Below are 21,419 nucleotides of genomic sequence, written 5' to 3'. Positions count from 1 at the left end.
GTTTCCTGTATGAATGCTATATCAATTTTTTCTCTCTTCAGTAAATTTAACAGCCTCTTCCTTTTGATTTGATTATGTATTCCATTAATATTGATATTCATATAGTTCAACATGGCCATTTCATACTTTGTTTACCTCTCATTTCCGCTTTCTCATCACCACCTTTCCTCCTTATCCATTTCTGTTTTCTTTTTTTGAACACACTGTAAGACAACACTTGTAAAACAAAATATTTCCACTATTCTTTGGGAGGAGTGATTGATTCGAATTAGGACGTAACAACAGTTATTGTTGATTAGTGGATGTCAAGTATAATCGCCACGTTGTTATAGTCTGGTATCATTTTGACGTTATCCATGTGTTGAAGCGATATTTATGTGCACTTAACTCTGCAGATTTCATTAAAATTCTAATGCAGCATTCGGATTTGTGAGTGAAAGGGACAAGATGAGATTGTCACAGCACAGTAACAGGCCTCATGACCCATGGTCTTGGTGCTCAGATCCCGTCCATATTAATCCCACTGACCAGCACTGGGTCTGGAGTGAAATGAAAAATTCTACCTCCCCCCCCCCACCTCTTAAATCTGTGACCTTGGTTCTCTGCTATGGGGAGAGGTTTCTTGTTCTCTATCCTTCATTGGTTTATCTCCCACAGTCACACCCTCCACTCAAATGCCTCCACTTCAAATACCCCCCCTAATCTGGAACATTCCATCCCAATGAATGGCCTCTGCACCCTTCAGCCTATCATGTCCTTGCCTTGCACAATTAGTCATCAAACCACTATTCTCTGATTGACTTTGGGTTCTGTTTTATTAAGATTGAGGTCCTGGCCTTGAAGTCACCATGATGTTGTTCAATGTTTGACATCACTAGAAACTGAATTGTTGATTCAAAGATGTATTTTGAACTAATAACCATCAATGTAACAAAACTAGTAATTTAAAAAATGGGACCAGAAAATAATTTCAGATTCCTTGAGGTGGGTGCAAGGTTCACATGTTGACCATGATCCATCCATAGCTCCACGTGACATTTGTAAGTCATTTTTGCTTTCCTGATTGCAAAATTTAATTTTGTGAAACCAAAATATTGTCACTTGTTGGTGAGGAGTTAAAGAATATAAATTATCAAAATATATATGACTGTCTAATAAAGAACTACATCAACAATAGGAGATCATCAACATCCACAACGTAAAAAGTAAAATTGAACCATTGAAATGCCACCAAATAATTTTGCTAATTTATTCACCCACAATTTTGAATTCTACCCCTGCTTAGAAACTAGTTTGAAAATGTTCAAGAATGTCAGAAATAGGCCGTCTGGCCCATCGAGCCTGCTCTACCATTCAATGAGATCATGGCTTTTACTGGCCATTTACTGACTCAGCTCCACTTACCCATGTTTTCCCAATAACCCTTAATTCCCCTATTTTGCAAATATCTATCTCTCTGCATTTAATGAGGCAGCCTCTACTGCTTCCTTGGGCAGAGAATTCCACAGGTTCATTACTCTCTGGGAAAAGCAGTTTCTCTTCATCAATATCCAAAATCTACACCTCTCCCCCCACCTGAATCATAAGCCAAGGTCCTGCAGTTCTAGTCTCACCTACTAGTGGAAACCATTTTCTTGCCTTTTTTAAAATAAATTAGAGACAATTCAAACAGTTGATACTTTTGGCAAGTTCTAGGGTTGTTGATTTTTCAGCCCTTGAATTTCCTGAGCTATTGCTTTTGGGTGAATGTAAGGCAGGAGATGTCAATAAGTGCTGGGGCATCTGCTCTTTCTGATAAATAGACAGCAACTTTTAAGAGTTGTTGATCATGAAGAAAGTTGTCAAAGAATAGATCAAGATATAGATTGTGAATATGGCAAATAGAGTTTAATCTGGAGAAATGAGAGGTATTGATGTACAGAGAGATCTAGGATGCATTAATTGCTTTTGAAAGTGGGAACACAAGAAGACAGGGTGGAACACAAAGTGCATGGCACTTATGCCTTCAACGGTTGGGGCATCCAATTTTATATTTATTGTCAGAGGACATACGTGATATCACATACAACCCTGAGATTCTTTTTCCTGTAGGCACGGCAGAATTACCAATAATTGGTAGTGCAAAAAATAATCTATACACAGCGTAAAACATGTAAACAACCAAAAGAAACTCTAAACAGATAACGAATGTAAACAAACTGTTCAAATCAGAGAGAATTTTTAAAAAATCAATAAAGTGCACAAGTAAGAGTGCTTAAATTAGTTCCTGATTGAGTTTGTCATTGAGGAGTCTGATGGTAGAGGGGTAAGCAGCTCTTTTCAAACCTGATGGTGTGAGTCATGTGGCACCTATACCTCTTTCCTGATGGCAGCAGTGAGAACAGAGCGTGTGCTGGGTGGTGTGGGTCTTTGATGATTGCTCCTGCCCTCCGACAGCAGCGTTTTTTGTAGATGTACTCAATAGTGGGGAGGGGTTTGCCTGTGATGTCTTGGGCCGTATGCACTCCCTTTGGAAGGCTTTACGTTCAGGGGTATTGGTGTCCCCATATCAAACTGTGGTGGAGCTGGTCAGCACACTTTCCACCACACCTCTGTGGAAATTTGCCAGGGTTTCTGGTGTCAGACCAAACCTCCACAAACTCCTGAGGAAATAGAGGCTTTCTTCACCATTAGTGTGTTGGGTCCAGAAAAGATCCCCTGAGACAGTGACTCCAAAGAACTTAAATGTGTTCACCCTCTCTACCTCAGATTTCCCTAGTCAACACTGGATTGTAATCCTCTGGTTTTCCCTTCCTAAAGTCAACAATCAGTTCCTTAGTTTTGGTGACATTGAGTGCAATGTTGTTGTTGGTATAAAAGCCACATTTGGAGTGTCACCACAATTCAGGAGTTTTTGTTGAGGATGCTGAATAGTTTGGCCAGGGTATTGTCTAGATTGGAGGGGATGAGTGATAAAGAGAGGTTGGAAAAACTTTGGTTGTTTTCTCCAGAGAGCTGAGAGAAGTTTGTATGAAAACAATTTGAGAGACATTGATAGGGTTGATGTTGCAAATCTTTTTCCAGGGAAGAAAAGTCAAATATGAAAAGGGATGGATTGAAGTTATGGGGGTGGGTGGGGGGAGGAGGAAGTTTAAAGGAGATTTATGAAGTGTTTTTATTACTCAGAGTGGTAGGGGCTTGGGAGATGGTGGAAGCAGTTACAAAAATAAAGAACTCAGACGTGTGAACAGACAAGGATTGGTGGGATGTGTAGGTCACATGTGGATGGATGTGGAGCTTTAAATTGGCATCATGGTCACATGATGTACTGAACCCTACTATTATTCTATGTTCTGTTTAATTCCTAGCATCAATTTATTGCTGCAACCAATTTTTATTTCTACTCACCAAGATGTAGTCAGGCTTCCTGTTCATAATCTGACCTGTTTCTCAAATTAGGTCAGTGGCTTCTGTTTTGTGTAAACCACCAGAGCATTTGTTGACCATGAACTTTTGAGATTTTGTTTTAATGTATCATTTAGATCTTCTAAATAAATGTTTTTCACTATCAACCACCGACTTTTACTTCCAAAGTTTAAATTTTGATTTCAGTGTCTGAATCTTGCATTATCACTAAAGCTACAAAGTAATTGAACACCCAACCACTTTTCCTTTGTTGGCAATGCTCAATGAGTTGGATGCTGGAATATGGTGCAGGGCAATGAATTTCCATCTTGCAACAGCATTAAAGGACATAGAACATTGCAGCACAGTACAGGCCTTTCGGCTCTTGATGTTGGGCCAACCCATATACTCCTTATCAAAAATACTAAACCTCCCCTACCCCGTAAACCTCCAATTTTCTTTCATTCATGTGTTGGTCTAAGTGTCTATTAAATGCCCTTAATGTTCCAGCCTCCACCACCATGCTTGGCAAGGCATTCCAGGCACCCACAACTCTCTGTTTTTTTAAAAGAAAATACCCCTGATGTCTCCCCAAAACTTCCCTCCCTTCACTTTGTACATATGCCCTGAGAAAGAGGTGCTGGCTGTCTACCCTATCAATGCCACTTGTAATCTTGTAAACCACTATTAAATCTCTTCTCATCCTTCTATGCTCCAAAGAAAAAAGTCCCAGCTCTGCTAACCTTGCCTCATAAGACTTATTTCTCAATCCAGGCAACATCCTGGTAAATCATCTCTGCACTCTATCCATAGCTCCATATCCTTCCTGTAATGAGGGGATCAGAACTGAACACAATACTCTAGGTGTGGTCTCACCAGAAATTTGTAGAGTTGTAATATGATCTCTCTACTTTAAATCCCCCTATTAATGAAGCCCAGCATCCCATAGGCCTTCTTAACTATCCTACCAACCTGTGCAGCGACCTTGAAGGATGCATGGATTTGGACCCCAAGGTCCTTCTGTCCAACCACACTTTTGTTTTGAATATTTTATTTTAAAAGATTCAAGCAAGTATATACAAACAATATATTTTCCTCCCTTCCCGGATATTAAGTAAACTATTAAAGGAAAAGGAAAAAACAATATTAAAACTAAAAATTAGAACACACGTCTTCTTAGTTCATTCTTATTTTTATTTATCTGTCAGGATGATTTGTATCTTAACTTATTTTAGATGATATCTGTGCCCCCTATGTACCTCAGGTACAGCTGCCACACTCCAATGAACATGTTGTAGCAGCCCGTGCACGAGACATAGACTGGCCCACAAAATGGCTGATGAATGTGGCGACCGCGTGGACCTGGGGGTGACACTGGCCAACATCCCAGGTGACCTCCCACATGATGGGAAGATGGGAAACTCTGGTGGGAATGCCGACCAATCTTAGGCCGGTGCTCTGATGACATGGGGCCCTGACATCAACGCCTGGGGCCCATATAAGTGCAATGGCCAGAGCAATAAACCAATCTCAACTTCAAGCCTTTGGTGTGTGTGTTGTCCTTCTCCACACCTGCATAGTTTAAACATTGCATTAGTGACCCTGACAGGCCCAACCAGCAGTTGGACGCGAAGACCCTGTCACCTACTCCTCTCAGATGTGTTATTGAGTCAGATTTTGCAGATATGCAGGCTCATTTTTAACATTTAAGAATAATTTGGATAGGTACTGGATGGGAGAGGTATGGACGGATATAGACTAGGGGCAGGTCAGTGGGACTAGACAAAAAAACTAGTTTGGCACAGGCTAGATGGGCCGAAGTGGCCTGTTTCTGTGTTGCAGTGTTCTATGTTCTATGATGGATCAGGCGGACCCTGCGACCATCCACACGGTCTAACTCAGGCTCTCAACGTTTTTGGCGTCGCAGCCACATGTGTAGTTTGAGCAGGTCGAGGCTCAGTTCCAGCTTCGCCACATCGCCGCCGACCTATCCCCCACAGTGCTCGACACCCGCAATGGCAAGCAGGGCCCTGTACTGAGGGCAGCCAACAGCTCCTCCATTCAGACTTTTGGTACCCACACCATCCCCCTTCAGTTCGGCAATAGCTGCTTTATATCGACCTTCACCCTTGCAGCAGTGGTGCAACCACCCCTGGGGTCCAACTTCCTTTGTGCCCTCTGCCTATTTGTTGACCTCAAGGCACAGTACTTGGTGCAAGTCAGTTCTTTTCAGACTCTGCCTCTGGGGGAAGCCAAGCTACTCGTTCCCTCCCCCCCCCCAACCACCAACCTGGACTCTATAACATTTTTTTCAGACAACAAATTTGCCTGCATCCTGACGGAGTTTCTCTCAATAGTGGCACCACAGTTCTCCACTGCCAAGCCAAAGCACCACATTTTGACCAAGGGCCCCCCCGCTCCCCGCCAAGGTGTATTGACTCCCTCCCAAAAAAGCTCAGTCTAGAGAAGGAGGAGTTTAAGAAAATAGACGAGCTGGAGATTGTGCATCACTCCGACAGTCCCTCGGCCTCCCCCCTCCACATGGTGCCCAAAACAGCTAGGGGTTGGAGGCCATGTGGCGACTACCACCACCTCAATGAGGCCTCCACATCCGACAGATATCCCGTGCCCCACATCCAAGACTTCACCACCAACCTGCACGGGGCATGGATGTTCTCCAAGGTGGACCTCATCTGGGGGTACCACCAAATCCCAGTTCACCCCAGGTTGTCCCCAAGACTGAAATCATAACTATCTTTGGTCTGTTTGAATTTCTCTGCATGCCCTTCAGGCTAAAGAATGTGGCACAAACTTTCCAGTGACTGATGGATACAGTGGACCTGGACCTCCCATTTGCGTTCATCTGTTTGGTCAATATTCTCATCTCCAGCTGCAGCCACAAAGACCACACCGCCCACCTGAGATAACTGTGCACCTGGTTGAATGGGTTCGGGCTGTTGATTAACCCCGTGAAGTGCCAATTCAGCCTGGACACCATTGACTTCCTGGGGCACAGGATAAACAGACACGAGGTCACACTCCTCCCATGGAAGTTCGAGGCAGTCCAGGACTTCTCCAGGCCATGCACAATAAAAGGGCTACAGGAATTCACTGGTATGATAAACTTTTACCACAGGTTCATACCAGCAGTGGCTATATCATACCTTCATATCATATCTTCATGCTGATGACGGGCAAGTCAAAGGTCCTCACCTGGGACAATGAGTCTTCACGCCAAAGACGTGCTGGCCCCAGACCAGAGGCACTTACTGCTGTGACAGTTGATGCCTCCAACACAGCGGTAGGGGGCAATACTGGAACAGCTCATTCCTGCAACCCCTGGCCTTTTTCAGCAGGCCTCTCTAGCCCCAGAGCTCAAATACAGAACTTTTGACCGAGAGCAATTGGTGTTGTACCTGGCGGTAAGATATTTCCGTTACTTTTTGGAAGGTTGGCAATTCAAGGTCTTCACCGATCACAAGCCACTGACCTTTGCCTTCCATAAGGTATCGGACGTGTGATTGCCCCGACAACAGAGACACTTGTCCTATGTGTCCGAATTTACCATAGACATACAGCATATTGGGGGAAAAAGCAACATTGGAGTCGACAGTCTGTCACGCCTTGCAATCCAGTAGTACATGCCCTGTCCCATGGAGTCAACTACAGGGCCCTCGCCAAAGTGCAGCAGCAGGACCCTAAGATCCTGCCATCTTTGGTCTCAGGCTGGAAGACGTCCACACTTCGGCAGAGAAGATGCTCTATGGTGTACCCTTAACCATTCTGTGGGAGTCCTAGTCCTCAACAAATGCCTGTAAGATCCCGTGGCTACCCTTGATAATGCGGCGAAAACTGGGGCCCTGGTTCCGCGGCAACCCCCACCAATGACCAGCCCAAACATAACATCCCCAGGGACTTAAAGACTTGTCAGTATGTGTATGTGAGAAGGGACACACACCAGCCACCCCTACAATAACCCTATAAGGGGCCCTACAGGGTCATCAGGGACAACGGCTCCACTTTTATCCTCGACATCGACGATAAGGAGGAGACTTTTCCCATTGACTGCCTGAAATCGGCATATCTGGACTGTGATCAACCAACCTCCACTCCTCCCTGCAGCACAAGGGCAGACTGCCCAAGTCAATGGACAACTGTCCAATTGGCGGTTATGGACCGGCCCACAAAACACCTGATGAATGCAGTGACCATATGGACCTGGGGGTGACACCAACCATCATCCTAGGTGACCTCCTGCATGAAAGGAAGATGGGGAACTCTGGCGGGAATGCCAACCAATCCCTGGCCAGCGCTCTGATGATGTGGGCCTAACATCAGTGCCCGGGGCCCATATAAGCCAGAGCAATAAACCAATAAACCAGTCTCTACTTCAAGGCTTTAGTGTGCATGTCGTTCTTCTCCATGCTTGTGTAGTGCGAATATTGCAGTATCAAACTTTATCTTCGCAACTTCTCCAGGGGAATGCAGCACTGCATTTCCATAATCCATCATGTAATACTCTGTTAAGAGTTGGACTTCCATGCAACCGCTGTCCACTTCCTGGCTACTGACAAAACGATCTTCACAAATTGAATTTGGTGTTTGAATAATCTAAACTGTACTTCACTAATATCTCTCAAAAGGAACAATTTTGGACCTTGTGAAAATTCCATTTTTGTAATTTTGTTTTAGAATGTCCCCCAGGTCTACCCAGAAGGATCTCAAGTTTGTATATAACCAGTGGAATGGATAAAGGTTCCAAACTCTACACCGTATCTGAAACACATCTGAAATTTCTGACTGATTTATGTCATTTTTGCGGTATGAGCTTCAACTGATGCAGGAAATTGTACTGCACCAGGATGTATCTAGCATTAATAATCCCTGTCATGCTGTTTGGACAAAAGTCTTCCCACTAATTTTCATTAATCGTTGTACCCAGGTCTGACTCCCATCTTTCCCACCACCGGTCTAATCCCAGTTTCAAGCCCTCACTCTGGAGTAGGAGATGCATTCTAGAAAAAAATTTATATATATTTCCTTGTTGAACGAGAGTCTCCATGGTGCTACACTGCAGTAGAATCATTGTTTATCCTAATTTGTCTCTTAAGAAAGTTCTCAGTTGTAGAAAGCGGAAGAATGTTCTATTACCTAATCCAAATTTAACCCTCAATTGCTTGAATGACATTAGTTGCCCCGATCATAACAGTCCTAGATACATCTGATCCCTTTATGGCATCAGGTGTCCAAGATCATGTTGTCCAGCATCATGGGTATAAAACTGTTCTGGGTCAAGGCGTATTCAATCCAATACATTGATGTTTTTTTTGCCATGTTTTAATATGGGGTTATTTGAGTTTTTCAAAATTAATTTGGTGTTCCATTTGGATATAAACTCTCCATCTATCGTTTCCCCTATCAGGTTTAGTCCAATTTGTGCCCAGGAAGCACCCCCCCATCTCAAACAGTGAGGCAATAAATCTCACCTGGGACACCCAATAATATTTTTTGAAATCTGGCAGTTTTAGACTCCCTTATTTTTTATTCTCATGTTATTTTCTCCATGGAGACTCTAGCCACCTTCCCACTCCACAAAAAGTTCCTGACACGTTCATTGAGCATCTTGAAGAAGTGCTGAGCCAATGGAATGGGCAGTGTTTAAAAAAGAGGTTGCACTTGGCATCACCTTCATTCTGATACAATTCACTCTGCCCACTAATGTTATGGGCAGATTTCTCCATCTAACCAAGTCCTCCTCTATCTTCTGGAGCAAGGGAGATAATTTAACATATATATTGTTTAAGCCTTTATCTACTCTTATCCCCAAATATTTGATGCCTTCCTGTTGATAGGGTCTGGTCTCCTTTATTTAAAGGCATAATTTCACTTTTGTCAAAATTTATTATAAGTCTTGAGACCCTTCCATAATCTTCCAGTGTGTTCTTTAGCCTGGCCAACGACCGGCCCCCATCCCCCAGGGTCTGTTAAATATATTAACATGTCATCAGCAAAAGATTAATTTTGCATTCTACCTGGTCCACTTTATACCCTTTATGTCTGGACCCTGTTGAATGGTTTCTTCCAGTGGCTCAATGGCCAGATTAAACAGCTGGCAACAAAGGACAGCCCTATTTACAAGATCTACTCAACTGAAATATTTGTCCATTTTTGATCATTTTGGCTTAGGATTTATGATCCAATGTCTTCACCCAATTTATAAATATTTCTCCCAATCTAAATTTCTCCAGTACCTTAAAAAGGAAGTCCTATTCCAATCTGTTGAAGGCCTTCTCCGCATCCAGAGATATAGCCACTCCTGGGTCCACCCTCGACTGCACCAGATGTATTATGTTAAGCAATCTAGCTACATTATCTGCAGTTTGCCTTTTTTTAACCAACCCAGCTTGATCTGGATTCGTCAATTTCGGCAACTATTTTGACAATCTATTGGCCAACACTTTTGCTATAATTTTATAATCTGCGTTCAATAGTGATATTAGCCTATAGGAGGTGGGTTTCAATGGATCCCTATCTTTTTTCAGGATCACCGTAATAATTGCTGTCAAAAAAGACTCCTGGAGAGTATGTGTTTCTACCGCCTGATCCACCATATTCATAAGAAGGGGCATTAAAAGGTCCTTAAATTCGCTGTAAAATTCGATGGGGAACCCATCTTCTCCACTTGTGGAGTCCTTAGAGTTTGTTTAATTTCTTCTCTTAAGAAAGGGGCATCCAACCCCTCTTTCTCTTTCTGATCCAAATTTGGTAGTTCCAATGTATACAATAAGTCATCTATTTTAGTAAGGTCCCCTTCTGATTTTGATTTATGCAGTTCTTCATTTCACTTACTAAATGTATCATTTATTTTTTTTGTGGTTTATATGAAATCTTGCCTTTCCCCATTTGAATCGCATTAATTGTCCTCGAGATCTCTTCCACCCTCACCTGCCAGGACAAAACTTCATGAGCCATTTCCCCAACTCATAATGTTGTTGCTTTGATTAAAATCGACCTTTCCATTTTGTTTTGCAATGTATTTTATTTGAGCTTTTTATTCACTAAATCCCTGTGTATTTTTCATCAGACCCCGATCTCTTTTTCCAATTGAGCTCTGTCCTGTTCCAAAGTATTAATTTCTTTCATATTTTTTTTAGTCCTATAGAAAATCCAATTATCCGGCCTCTTAAATAAGCCTTCAATGTATCCCAAATTTTAAAAATATTATTATCAGTAGAGGGGCAGTTTGTCTTGCAGAACAATTCTATCTGAGTTCTAATAAAGCAACAAAATTTTGCATTCTCAACAGCAGTGAATTTAGTTACCATCTATATGCCATAGTCTGCTTATCTGGCATTATAATGGACAAGGTCAGGGATGAATGATCCGACAGTTGCCGAGCCTTATAGTCGGACTCCACTATCCTACCTTCCAACTGGCTGACGCCAAGAAAAGGTCAATTCTAGCGTAGGAGTCATGTTGTCTTGAGTAAAAGGAATAATTTCTTTCTCTTGGACTTAGCCTTCTCCAAATATCTATAAGGTTCAGGCCTTGCATGGCCAGTGTGGGCTTTGACACCCTGGCCTTTGTCACCTCCTGAATGATTTATCCATGACCAGATCTAGTCAAAAATTGAAATCCCCTCCAAATAAAATATTTTAATTTCCATCAGCTACTTTCAAAAATATTTCTTGTATCAATTTTTCAATATCAAAATTTAGGGCATATACATTAATGAGTGTCCAGGACTCTGAATATATTTGACAGTGTACCATTATGAACCTCCCTGCTGCGTCAACAATCACTCCTTGGACGGACACTGGAACATCCTGTCCTATCAAGATTGCCACTGCCCTGGCTCTGGAATTAGAGGAAGACACTGCCACATGGCCTACCCATCCTACCCATCCCCTCTTCAATTTAGTCTGGCCTACCAATCCCCTCTTCAATTTAGTGTGTTTTTCACTTGTAAGATGGGATTCTTGTAAAAACGCTGTATCACTTTGAAGTTTCTTAAGGTGTGCCAAGACTTCTTATTTGACCATATAGTTCATTGACATTAAAGCTTAAAAACTTAATTGATTTATTCATTATCCCATTGCTTCTCCATCCCCCTCTTCTCCCTCCCCTTTGTTTTCTCATACTTATCTTCCATCTCTTTTACCTTACCTTGATTCTCCATACAGTTGTCTGTGTGTAAAACTAAACCTAAATAACCAAAACCAATATTTCAAACAGGTACATAGAAAGCCCCAAAATAATCCTTTCCCAAGATAAATTAAAAAGGTTAAAACTAACATTTCTGAAATAACAAAAAATATTGCATATCCTCCCATCCTCTCCCTTCCATTCCTACACTCTTAAGAAACTGACAATTAACCTTTTACTCAGCCTTCTGGTTTGTCCTTCCAAAATACATCACCTCACATTTATCCAGATTGAACTCCATCTGCCACTTTTCCATCCAACTCTGCATCCTGTCCATATCCTTTTGTAACCTTCAACAACCTTCAGCTCTATCCACAACTTCTCCAACCTTCATGTCATCCACAAACTTACTGACCCATCCTTCTGCCTCTTCATCCAGGTATATCACAAGATCATAAGATAAAGGAACAGAAGCAGGCAACTAGGCCCATCGAGTCTGTTCCATGACTCTACACTAAGCTGAACTATGCTCACACCTAGTTCCAATTTCCAGCCTTTTCCCCATATCCCTTGATACCCTTACTAATTAGATGCATCCATTTCCTGTTTAAATACTCCCAGTGATCTGGCCTCCCCGCTGTATGTGGCAGTGAGTTTCACAGATCCACAACCCTCTGACTAAAGAAGTTCTTCCTCACCTCTATTTTAAATGGATAACTTCTAATTTTAAGACTGTGACCCCTTGTCTTTGATTCACCCACCAAGGGAAGCATCTTATCTACATCCACTCTGTCAAAACCTTTCAAAATACGAAATGCCTCTTTGAGATCTCCTCTCATTCTCCTATACTCCAATGAATACAACCCAAGAGCTGCCAAACGCTCCCCATACGCCAGCCCCTCCATTCCAGGAATCATCCTAGTAAATCTCCACTGCACCCTCTCCAACAACATCACATCTTTTCTAAGATAGGGGGCCCAAAACTCCACACAGTCCTCCAAATGATGTCTCACCAGTGCCCCATAACACCTCTCTACTCTTATACACTATTCCTCTTGAAATGAATGCCAACATAGCATTTGCTTTCTTCACTACCAATCCCACCTGGGCGTTAACTTTTAGATTTCCCTGCACGAGGACACCCAGGTTCCTTTGCACCTTGAGGATTGAATTTTCTCCCCATCCAGAAAATTGGGCTGTTTATTTCCACTGCTAAAATGTAGAACCGAACACTTCTCAACGTTGTACTTCATCTGCCATATTTTTGCCCAGTTTCCTAATCTGTCTTTATCCTTCTGCAATTTTACAGTTTATTCAACACTTCCTGCTCCACCACCTATCTTAGTGTCATCTGCAAATTTGGCCACAAAACCTTTCATTCCACAATCCAAATCGTTAATATAAATTGTAAACAACATTGGCCCCAAGACCAACCCATGTGGAACACCGCTTGTTACAGGCAGCCATCCTGAATGGGATCCCTTAATTTCAACCCTTTGCTTCCTGCCTATCAGCCAATTTTCTATCCAGTCTAATAGCGTCCATGTAATTTCATGGACCTTCATCTTATTTATCAGCCTAACATCCGGCACCTTATCAAAAGCCTTTTGAAAATCCAAATATTCAACATCCACAGTCTCCCCTTTATTGATCTTACCTGAGATTTCTTCAAAAACTTTAATAGGTTGGTCAGGCAGGATCTACCCTTTAATAAAAATCATGTTGACTTGGACCTATCCTGTCATGAATCTCCAGATATTTCATAACTTTATCCTTGAGGATCTACTACTCTAATATCTTCCCTGCCACTGACGTTAGATTAATAAGCCTATAGTTTCCTTTTTTCTGTCTCCCACCTTTCTTAAACAGCGGAACCACATTTGCGACCTTCCAATCCCCTGGAATCATGCCAGAGTCTATTGATTTCTGGAAGATCATCGCCATTGGGTCCATCATCGCCATTGGGTCCACAATCTCCAAATCTTTCAGAACCCGCGGGTGTACCTCATCTGGTCCAAGAGATTTATCAATCTTTAATCCATTCAATTTGCCTAGCTCAATTTCTCTAGTAATCTTAACTGTATCTAACTCAACTTCCTGAACCCTCTGTCTGTCAGGGATATTACTAATGTCTTCCACAGTGAATACAGACGTAAAACATTGATTTAACTCTTCTGCCATCTCTTTATGACCCATTATAATTTCCCCAGCATCATTTTCTATTAGTCCTTTGTCAACACGTGTTTCCCTTTTATTCTTTATATATTTAAAAAAACTCTTAGTATCTTCTTTTATTTTGTTTGCCGATCTCTTTTCATAACTTGTCTTTTCTTTCCTAATGACTTACTTTGTCTCTTTTCCTATTCCCCATCTCCTTTCCTCCAACTCCATGTTTCCCTTCCCAATCAGAGAGTACCCCATCACGTCTAACCTCTTCCTCCCACCCACTGTATCCACCTGTGATCTGTTAGCGTGAGCTCCTCCCCCTCTCCTCATCTTTATTCAGGTTTTTGCTCAGACCTTGAAGGGCCCAGGCCTGAAACAATGGTTAACCTACAGTCAGTGAGCAACCTGCCGAGTTTCTCCAGTATCACACTGCAGACCTAGTGTCTGCAAACTCCCCTATTTAACTTTGCACAGAGGGTGGTGGGCATGTGAATGAGCTGCCAGAGGAAGTAGTGAAGGTATGTGAACTTAAAGGCATATATTTAAGAACATGGATCTAACATGGACATGCGTCAAATGGGGCCAGCATGAACAAGATGTGTCTGCGCTGCACAACTTTGTGACCCATCAATACTGATCCATGACCCAACTCCAAATGCCCACCTATGCCCCATACCCCTTGGTTCAGAAAACATTCATTCACCTTGAGTTCCAAATGATTGAGGTACCAACGAGAAAGGATGAAATACATTATCTCCTATTAGGGAACAAGACAGGTCAGATGACAGATGAATGGGTAAATTGGACCAGCAAGCTCGTTGATGACACAAAGATAGGAGGCATTGAGGAGAGCAAGGAAGCTTTACAAAGCTTGCAGAGGGATCTGGACCAACTAGGAAAATGGGCCAAAAAATGGCAGTAATGCAGACAAGTGAGAGGTGAAGTATTTTGGAAGGGAAAACCAAGGTAGGATATACACTACAAGGTAGTGCACTGAGGATATGGATGGGCAGAGATATCTGGGAATAGAGGTACATTGTTCCCTGAAGGTGGCATCACAGGTGGACAGGATTGTGAAGAAAGATTTTAGCATCTTAGCCTTTATAAATCAAAGTATTGAGTCTAGGAGTTGGGATGTTATAAGACATTGGTGAGGCCAAATTTGGAATATTGTGTGCAGTTCTGGGTGCCAAACTACACGAAGGATATCAATAAGATTGAAAGAGTGGAGAGGAGATTTAATAGGATGTGGCCTGGTTTTCAGGAGTTAAGTTACAGGGAATAATGAGGGGAGATTTTACAAGATTATGAGGGTGGATAAGATTGGGGGAGATAAATATGAGGGATTATAGTTTTAAGATGAAAGAGGAAAGGTTTAGGGGGAACATTAGGGGAACTTCTTCACTCAGAGAGAGGTTTGTGTGTGGAATGAGCTGCCATCTGAATGTGGGCTTGATCTTGTGTTTTAAAAACAATTTGGATTTGACCTGCTGAGCTTCTCCAGCATTTTGTATTTTTAATTGGTTAGATATATGGATGGGAGAGGTCTGGACGGTCATGGAATGGGAGCAGGTGAGTGGGGTTAGCGAGATGATGAACAGTTCAGACTAGAGAGGCCAAATGGCCTGTTTTCTATGCTTTAGTGTTCTATGGTTCTAGGTTATTTATAAAAATCACTAAGAGCAGGGGTCCTAGAACGGATCCTTGCAGTACTCCACTTATCACTGACCTCAAGGAAAAATACTTTCCTTCCACAACTACTCTCTGCTTTCTACCTGCAAGTCAATTTTTTATCCACACAGCCATGGTTCCATGGATCCTGTGCCTCATGACTTTCTGAATGAGTCTCTCATGGGGGACCTTCTCAAATGCCTTACTAAAATCCATGTAGACCACATCTACCACCTGACCGGCATCAATTTCTTTTGTTACCTTCTCAAAAAAACTCATTGAGGCTTGTGGGGCACGACTCTCCCTTCACAAAGCCACGCTGACTATCATTGAGTAGACAGGACTTCTCCAAATGCCATAGATCCTATCCTTAAGAATCCTCTCCAATAGTTTGCCCACCCTTGACATCAGACTCACCAGGATTCTCCCTGTTACCTTTTTTTAAACAGGGAGACTACATTTGCCATTCTACAATCCTCTGGCAAATCCCCTGTGGCCAAAGAGAACTCAAAGATCATAGCTACTGCCCCAGCTCTCTCTTCCCTCACTTCCCACAGAAACCTGGGGTATATCGTGTCCGGCCCCAGGGACTTATCGATCTTAATTGTTATGAACTGCATGTAATGGGCAGCAATAGGCAATGAACCAAAGAGTGTTTAATTCTAAAACACTAATTTTATTTCTAATTCTTAAACTATAGTTTTAACTTTTAAACTATTCTTAACACTAAATCTATCCCCAACTATGCACAGGTTTCTTGTGTGTGTGTGTGTGTTTCAAATGCAATGTTTAAGCATAGGCCTTTGAAATTTGAAGCCCAGTGTTATATACTAACACTGTAAGAGCCACACTTGAGTGTGGTGCATACGCGGTTAGAGACATTGTGTCTATACATGACCCAGTAGCCTGATGTGAGTAAAGAAATATGCTGTAAACTTACAAGCTTTCCTAGTGTTTATTAAGTCTTCAGATGGTACAACCCGGACACAACATGATGGCAGTGGCAGGATCAATCGAAACCCACGCCATATAGAAAAAAAATTGAAATAAACACAGAGAGAAGGAAACAAAGAAAAAGCCCCATTAACTGATCACCAGGGCTGGAGAAGAAACTGGCAGTAGCAGCTGCCCCCTCCCCATCACCCCCCCTCCAAGTAATGGACGGGGAAGCCGACGACATCATGGAGGCTTTCAAAAATTTCAAGCAGAAGTGCAACCTGGCATTCAAAAATTTCCTCAAGGGAGCTACGCCAGAGGAAACGGTTAGTTACATCCTTCTTTGAATGGGTGAGCGAGGACCAGACCTGTTTAATAGCTGGGATCTGGCTGAAGAGGAAGAAAACCACCCAGAAAGGATGTTAGAAAAATGTTCTTCCCTGGAACTGCGACCCAACCATAGAATAAAGGGATATGAGTTCCAGGGATTAAAACAAGAACCTGAGGAGTCAGTAGATAATTTCCTCACAAGCCTAAAGAACATGGCAGCAAAATGCAAGTTCCAAGAAATAGAGGAGAGAAGAGTCGACCAACTAATCTGGGGAAGGGCTCATCCTGAAGGGCTGAAAGCTCTCATAGGAAAAGATAGCTTGAAACTAGCAGATGCCGTAAACGCAGCTCGGGCCTTCGAGGCCACTAGGAGGCAAATGTAATCCCTCTCCATGCAGGCCAACACGCAGCACAGAGATAGAGGGGTCGATGCCATAAAACGTACACAGAAAAAGTCATAGACATCTGAGAACTGAAGGGGTGGGGCAGAATACACCCCTTCAATGTGTCAGGAATCCCCATCTATCCCTCTTATATAGTCAGTAGGTGCCAGTCAATATTAGGGAAGTTGAAATCACCCATAACTGCAACCCCGTATTTCCTGCACCATTCCAAAATCTGCCTGCTGATCTCCTCCTTGGGGTCTTGAAGGCTATTTGGCATTATGCCACATACAGCATTATTTATCAACTTACGAAACTGAGGTACTAGAGGACAGGAAATTAGTAGCCAAATGAATGTATAGCCATCATAGAGAAGTTAAAAACTGGGGTTATGTGTGTGTCTGAGGAGCAGAGGGTGCGTCAAGCTAGTGGAGTAGAAAGAGTGGCTAAGGTAAAGAGAGATGAAGTCAGGCAAGGTTCAACATGAAGAGCACAACTTTCAAATGATCACTGAAGCTTTGGGCAAGTCATGAAAGGATGTGAGACTTGCCAAGGGACCTGCCCAGTCACAGTGCAATCATTCTCAGCCACTAAACCCTCAACTACGAAGAGAGATTTTGGACCATATGGCTGGTGCAAATATCTGATCCATTTTATCCTTGTTTAGTTATTGGAATTTGATTGTTAGCTTTGTAATTCAATGTTCAGCATTGAATATGTACATTCACTGAACCAAATTTTGAATGTTATTTTCTGGTCTTCATTCCTGTGTTTTTGCCTGAGAAGTAAAATTAGCCATTTGTCATTTGAAAGTATGATTCATCCTAAATCTGTACGTATACAATTATTTCTGGCATTGTCGGAGAAAGCTACAAAGACTCATCGGAAGTAAATCAGCTACAGTGAGTCAGTTCTCCTGTCACTTCATCCCTCATTGCTAATCGTGGAGATATATTTAGGGTGTGGGTCATCATTTGTGTGCTGACATGCAATCATTTCTTCTTCATTAGCCAATGTAGAATGAGCTACTACAATATGTCTGTTTATTTAGCACATTGAGGGCTAAATTTGTGTGCCAAGTTGTGCAAATTTGGCCAAGTTTTAATTCCACGTGCACTCATTTACAGTCTGTGCATTGCGGGAATATATTGTGATAAATCATGGAAGAGAAGGGAACCACCGCGTTAACAGTAAGACATCAAATGCTGCCTATATGGAGTTTGCACGTGCCAACATGAGGCGGTTTTGCACCCTTTATAGGCCTAGTCAATTACAGGTGATTTTTGATGCTCCGGTCTCCCCTCACGTCCTAGCGATATGCAGGTTGATAGGTTAGTTAGAACCTCTAAGTGACCCTTGATGTGGTCTGTTGAAGGCAGGTTGAAGGACCGCAGCCCCCTCTGGTTCATGACTGGGACAGACAAACTGCTTTTCTATTTGCATTTCAGCATTAAGTTATGGCAAAATTTCACCCATCTGAATTAAGGCAACTCCTGCCCTGGATTCTGGGCAAACACTTGGATCAGTTTCCAATATCATCTGTCATCTTTCCGTGAAGGGATCGATTTTGCTTTTCATTGCAGGCAGCTATGGTCTCTCCACCTGAGAGGTTGTGCTTGCGAAGGAGGTGGTGGGATCAGTTGGCTCCAGCGATGGCAGGGTGGACTTAGCACAGACACAACAGGGAGTGGAGCTTAAACCATCTCCAGCCGGGTGAAAGCTGACAGAAAAGTGTTTGGGGTTGACCAGCAGTGAACATGGATTCAAATTTTAAAAAGTTACAGATATTAGAAATCTGAAGTAAAAAAGAAAATGCCAGAACACTCAGCAGATGAGGCCTCGTCTGTGAGAAGTGTATCAGAATATGTATAAGGTCAGAAGGGATAGATTTATATTGAATTATTGTCTTCCACCTTTATACTAAATGCTTGAAATCATTACATAAATTGAGGGGTGTGGGTGTAGATGGGAGAGCCGTGCCCTGCTATGGGTGTAGATGGGATAACCATGTCCTGGTGTGGGTGTAGTTGGGAGAACTGTGCCCTGGTATAGGTGTAGATGGGATAACCATACCCCATTGTGGGTGTAGATGGGAACTGTGCACCATTGTGGGGATAGATGGGAGAGCCGTGCCCTGGTGTGGGTGTAGTTTGGAGAGCCGTTCCCTGGTGTGGGTGTAGATGGAAGAGCCGTGCACTGGTGTATATGTAGATGGGAACTGTGCCCTGTTGTGGGAGTAGATGGGAGACCCATGCCCTGGTGTGGGTGTAGGTAGGAGAACCGTGCCCAGGTGTGGCTGTAGATGGGAGAGCTGTGCCCTGTTATGGGTGTAGATGGGAACAGTGTCCTGTTGTGGGGGTAGTTGGGAGAGTCATGCCCCATTGTGGGTGTAGATGGGAGAGCCGTGCCCCAGTGTGGGTGTAGATGGGAGAGCCATGTCCTGGTGTGGGTGCAGTTGGGAAAGCCATTTCCTGGTGTGGGTGTAGATGGGAGAGCTGTGCCCCAATGTGGGTGTAGATGGGAGAGCCGTTCCCTGGTGTGGGTGTAGATGGGAGAGCCATGCCCCAATGTGGGTGTAGATGGGAAAGCTGTGCCTTGGTATGGGTGTAGATGGGAACTGTGCCCCGTTGAGGGGGTAGATGGGAGAGCCTTGTCCTGGTCTGAGTGTAGTTGGGAGAGCCGTTCCCTGGTGTAGGTGTAGATGGGAGAGCTGTGCCCCAATGTGGGTGTAGATGGGAGAGCTGTGCCCTGTTATGCATGAAGATGGGAGAGCCGTGCCCCAGTGTGGGTGTAGATGGGAGAACTGTGCCCCAGTGTGGGTGTAGATGGGAGAGCCATGCCCCAGTGTGGGTGTAGATGGGAGAGCCGAGTCCTGGTGTGTGTATAGTTGGGAGAGCCGAGTCCTGGTGTAGGTGTAGTTGGGAGAGCCGTTCCCTGGTGTGGGTGTAGATGGGAGAGCTGTGCCCCAGTGTGGATGTAGATGGGAGAGCCGTGCCCTTACCATTCTGCCTTTACTTCTGTATTACTTGACACCATTGGATATTTATTTCGCAACCATGTGCATTCGGCAAACAAATTTCTGCAATGGCCACTAAACAAGTCCTCTTTGCCATATGTGTACTGCCTTGTGGCAATGCTGTGTGGTATCCAGATAAAGTTTCCTAGTTCTCCAAGAATCTAATAATATTTAGGTCTTTTGCATTTGCCTCTGCACTCCGCTGACTTTTCTCTGTTCTAACTTTTTCCTTCGTCTCTGCATTGCTTCCCTTTGCCTCTCTGCCTCTAAACCCACAAACTTCCCCCCCCACCCCACCCCCAACAGAAAACTATCTCCCTAGTTCCTCGATCCCAGTCCGCTCCAGGTGTAGGCTTTGTGGTTCTCTCCTCCTGCAGAACCTGTTCCAATGTCGCAGGAATCTGAAACCCTCCCCCCTCCTCTACTGCTAAATCCAGATAGCAATCCAGCTATTCCTCCACTGGCTGGTATTGTCCAACTTCTTAAATTATCTCCAAACTTGCTAAATTCAGATGGTAGGATCTCATCCTGCTTCTCTCCCACAGTGTTGGCACCTTTACTCTAATTGTTCATCCTCCTCATTCAGACTGCCCCGTGTCCACTCCAAGGCATCCCTGACCTTGTACTCGGTAGGCAACACACCATCCAAGAGTTGTTTGTGCCTTCTCCTCCTCAAGGAACACCCGACCTCTATGGCGCTACCACTCTTTCTCCTATCCTCCTGTGTAGCAGTGGCCCACAGTGCCATCATCTTGGCTCCTGCTGCCATCTCCCCCAAAGCATCTCATCTGTGTTGGATGGAGATGAGCACAGGGGAACCCTTAGGTTTGAGGTTCCTTTCGGCAGAATAATACAAAAAGATGATATACATCAACGTTTGTTTCCCGTACGGCAAAGAGTCACCATAAACATTGCCCAGGGCTCCTGACAATAAGAGAAAAGGGAAGCCAGGGAGATTCCCTTCAGAGACAATGAGTGTCTATGGATTTGCCTCAGTGCTCCCACAGCACTTATACAGACTTTGAAATCATTACATAACTTTGCAGTTATACAGACTCCCATTGGTAACCCGACTTCCAGGTCCAAACCTCCAATAGGATCAGAAAGCTTTCAGCATCAAAGGCCATTCGGGAATTTTTCTTGCCTTCATCACCCTCTCAAATCCTGGCTCCGATACCTGGTTCCAGCGAGCCAGTTTCCAGTGTGGGTCCTTCGACCACAAGTCTCCAGCAGCCCACAGCCTGTGTAAGTCAGCACCACCTTCCTCTCATTGCTCTAATTTTTAGTCACCCATTCCCTTTCTTTCCCTGGGCCCTTAAATTGAGGTGTGACCAACCCACAAAGTGTGTCCTCCATAACATTCACAGCGTCAAGGATGCTCCAAAGTG

The 21,419-nt window shown here is 43.5% G+C and overlaps 1 protein-coding gene across 5 annotated transcripts in view; it reads left to right on the top strand.

Moving 5' to 3' along the window:
- The window catches only part of LOC138749850 (SHC-transforming protein 1-like), a 158,719-nt gene that overhangs the window by 34,897 nt on the left and 102,403 nt on the right, over window positions 1-21,419 (top strand). The gene's annotated exons all lie outside the window — the stretch shown is intronic.

Source organism: Narcine bancroftii, chromosome 14 (genome assembly GCF_036971445.1).
Source record: "Narcine bancroftii isolate sNarBan1 chromosome 14, sNarBan1.hap1, whole genome shotgun sequence".
Classification (NCBI taxonomy): Eukaryota; Metazoa; Chordata; class Chondrichthyes; order Torpediniformes; family Narcinidae; genus Narcine; species Narcine bancroftii.
This window is presented reverse-complemented; position numbering and strand designations above follow the sequence as displayed.